The following is a 4,619-nucleotide window of genomic DNA, read 5'->3' as shown; positions in this document are numbered from 1 at the left end:
GGAGAGAGGCGGCGACACATGGCGCGAGCTGGTTGGCTCGCGGCGGCGGCGGGGTGACGTGGCGCGACGGGATTCGCCGGAGTGAGGTGGAGGGCGCAGCGGACATGTCCGGTGTGGAAGAAAAGTGTCCGGTGGCGCGAGGATGAAGAAGACTAGGGTTTCGTTCGCGAATTTGGAAGGGTTGCACATCTATATAGGTAGAGGGAGCTAGGAGAGTCCAAATGAGGTGCGGTTTTCGGCCACGCGATCGTGATTGAACGCTCTAGATGGTAGAATAGGTTTAGGTGGGTCTTGGGCCAAATATGAAGGGTGTTGGGATGCAACACACACGAGGCCCTCTCGGTCCCTCGGTTCACCGTTGGAGTATCAAACGAAGTCCAAATGATACGAAACTTGACAGGCGGTCTACCGGTAGTAAACCAAGTCCGCTTGGTAAGTCTCGGTCCAATCCTGAAATGTTTAACACCCACACATGAAAAGAAGGTAGAAATGACCACCGGAGGAGATAGGAGCGCCGGAATGCAAAACGGACAACGGGGAAAATGCTCGGATGCATGAGACGAACACGTATGCAAATGAAATGCACATGATGACATGATATGCAATGCATGACACGCAAGCAATGACAAGGCGACAACAGTGAATAACTGGAGAACACCTGGCACATCGGTCTCGGGGCGTTACAACACTCCACCACTACGAGAGCATCTCGTCTCGAGATCTAGAATGGCACTGGAGGGAAAACGGAAGAGAAAGAGAAGAGGTAAAACTATGTTTCTTCTTTGACAAACGAGTGAGACCAAAGAACCTTGAGAAAGGTTAATCCATTCGAGAAAAGAATACAACGGAGATGACGAAGTGGAAAGCACTCCGGTAGGGAAGAGGAAACAAGGAGTTACAAATTCGGACATCACTTCGTTTGAAAAGAGATGAAAGACTTGATAAGGTGAAAAGAACTAGAAGAGAAGACACAACACTCCGGTTAGATGGATAAACACGAAAAGAGCACGACCCAAGATGATGGGAGAAAAGAGCAACATCGCAATGGCTCCGGAACAAAAGAATAGAAGATAGATAATTGAAATAAAGGAATGGAGAAGAAAATGCCATCTTATGTCACAAAAGAGCTTGAAAAGGCATCTTTAGGAAAAGGGTCGAACGGAGTTGTTGGAACACCGACAACGAAAAGAATAAGCTTGATATGGTCTTGTGGAATACATCTCAAATTATGAGGTGACAACCTGCCACTCACGGGAAAAAGAATTGGATTGATAAGAACAAGGAGACGAGAAACTTATTTCACCGGAAGGATGAAAGAAGAACTTGGGTCTTATATGAGCACCATAAATAGCAACAATCCTTAGGGACGGTTTTAGGTGAAATATAGCCCAAGATAATTCCAATGACGAGATTGATGGCTTTAAAATAGCTCATTCTTAACAACATGTGAATAATGAGACACGAACTCAAATTATCAAGAATGACATAATACCACCTCCAACGATACGGTAGAAAGATTTGCACTCCGGATAGCAAGAAGAAGAAAACTTGAGCTTCTTAGCAAAGACTGTCACAGAACACTTCGAGAAGGAATTAAATCCTTGATGAATCCATCAAGTAGAACCTTCATGAAGAACTCCGGTAAACAAAAGGATAACAAAAAGAAAGAGAAGTTGAAAACACAAGTTGAATCCTTGTAAGGATTTAGATGGATCTTCGTGATAAATAGAGCTTGAACTACGTTAAAGAAAAAGGTAAAGCATCTCGAACTGAGAATATGATATGATGAACCACTCCGGAAAAAGAATTAATCACTTGGATGGGACAAGAATAAGAATTATATTAAGCATATCCTTCCCCAATTAAATTGATGACAATGAACGGATTGGCATATTGCTTATACTCATAGAAAGGATTAAGATGGATATAGCACAAACTTGAAAAGTCTTCGACGAACCACTGATAGAATTAGGAAACAACGAACGCATTGATATGATAAGAAAGAAGAAAAATCTTGAACGAACCACCGTAAGCATTGACAAAGAACGAAGTAAAGGGATAAATCGCCGGAAAGGAATTAGAGAACGAATGAAAATACTTGAGGGAAAATAGATCCACGAGAACAAAAGATCATGAGCTGATTAGAAAATATACTTGAATGATGCATCAGTACGATTGGAGAATGATAACTGGAAGCTGACATGAATAATCCAGAATTGATGGACTCCGGATAACAAACTGAGAAGAATCTTGAATTACTCAAGATGGGTGGAAAGAATTCTCACTATCAAAATAGTTATGAGAGGATGACCTCAAACTAGAGCCATGAATCTTTGATAGAACGAAACAAGATTCAAGGGAAAACTCTTCTTCGGTCTTCAAGTGCAGAGAAAGATAACGAGAAACACCACCAAGAATTGTTGAGGCACTCCGGAATGAAAATTAGAAAGGTTGAGCCAACGATGAAAAGAATTTGAAAGATCTTGGAGAAAACATAAGACCGATGATAATTCATTCTTACGTCAAACTTCGAAAAGAATTTATGATAGCTCCGAAAAAAATAAGAAGAGTCAGGTAAGATCCTGGGAAAAGACCTGTGGGTTAGGGCCCACTCAAGAGAAACACCATTGAAATGATTTAAAAGAGAGGTTGCACCGGTTGAATTAAATGGCTAGAATGAGATAACAATCTCAAAAGAGCTTGAAATGATTACGAAAGCAAAGTGGAAACACGAATCTTCTGATATATCTTGAGCACTCCGAAACAAATGAATAGCAAAGAGTGGATGATTATGAGGTGCACTAGTATGATAAAACTAATGACACGAGGAAAAGGATATGGTCAACACCAAAAGCTTGAATTGAATCCACCGGAGAAGAAAAAGAATGAAGAATAACGAACTTGAAGAGCATCTTCATGGGAACCGACGGGTAAGGACATTGATTGAAAAGAACGAAGAGACTTCACATCAATAAAATGATACTTGATTGAGATATATGAGTCCTCGGAGAAACAAGGGTGGGTGGGCGGGAAAAACAAAGGCAACTTGGAGACGGATGAAACGAACACTGTTGAGAAGAGCTGATAATTGATCTTGCGAATGTTGAAATGATCGGATCCACTTGAAGAGAGACACGCCGGTTGAAAAGGATTGACATGACAATCTCGATGAACAAGAAGGATTTGTATTCACATAGGAGTATGAGAACACCGCTTAGGAAAAATATGGAATCAACATTTGACTTCGAAGCAACTCAAATACCACAACTCGAAACAAAACAAAGGATTGGCTTGCAGAATAAGCCGGAACAAACATATGATAGAGATTTCGTCTGAAGTTTTCGTGGTGGAGCCTAGACGGGCTCGATCGTACAGCACCATCATGTACAAGGCAGTGCACATGACATACGAAGCATCCCCGAGTCAGCATAGCCAAGGACTCTTTAAGACACAAGGAGACCACTGTAAAACCGACCGTGAATAGGCGGACCACTAGACGTCGAACCCCAATTTCATATCATACATCTGTCGGAAAGATATCCTAAGAGCTACTTGAATTCCCACTTATAAACTCCCGAAATTTTCCCAGTTATGCAATCAGGTGTTGGGGATACAGGGGAAGCATAATATCTCACCCAAAACTAGCAAATCCTACATCCAGCTGTATCCATCCTTCAACACATAACCAAGAAACCTTCGGAAATCATCTACCTCAACCTTCAAAAAGCATCCGTTATACAAGTTATGGCAATACTCCCGAACTCCCGGCCCAGTACTGGGTGGCGTCGGTGTTATCTCACCAACGAACTGCATAAAAGAGATTTTCGATGTCGGCGTACTAAACTCAGGTATTCCAGAACTGCAACGCTAAAATTGTGACGACAACACCTCGGAGCTCAACTCCCCGGGACACTGCCACAACCCCTAAATGACAGGAGGCACCAAGAACAATGTTCTCGTCACAAATGCACCACTTTGCAAGCTTGTGCTAGTCACCACACACATCACAAAAATACATGGGTTGCACCTCTGGAAAGATGGCAAAACATATAACAAAACACATGTAGAGCTCAGGGGCATATCATGCACACAATATCATGGCAAAAATGACAAATAGCTAATTGGAGCAGCAGATCTGACAATTATCTCAAATAGCACTCTTCTAACAGCATTTCGGGCATCAAGGTGAGCTCAAAAGAAAATGATGCAATGAGATGAAATGATGTACTCTCTGAGGCGAACATTCTGATATGCTACACGCCCAAAACGGAGCTACGGATGCGGAGTTACGACATCATGAAAATGGGCATGTGAAACATGGAAATCTTGGGGACTTAGTGAAATTATACCTCCGTGAAAGTCAACGCGGGACGGAGGGATCCGGGACGGAGCTGTGCAGATCTGAGACGGGACGTGTTTGGATGGGGAAGTGGTGGATCTGATCCATCTTCCACGGATCCGGCGCGGGACGAGCTCTCCGGCGAGCTCGCGACTCCGGCGATGACCGGAGAGGACGGAGGAGGGTGCGAGGCAGCGCGAGGAGGTCGGGGCCGGCCGGGCGGCGCGGTTGCCGGCGAGACGCGGCGGCGAGGGAGCTCGACGGCGGCGCGAGCGAGGCG

The sequence above is a fragment of the Triticum aestivum genome, chromosome 4A (assembly GCF_018294505.1).
Source record: "Triticum aestivum cultivar Chinese Spring chromosome 4A, IWGSC CS RefSeq v2.1, whole genome shotgun sequence".
NCBI lineage: Eukaryota > Viridiplantae > Streptophyta > Magnoliopsida > Poales > Poaceae > Triticum > Triticum aestivum.
Note: the sequence above shows the minus strand (reverse complement) of the source record.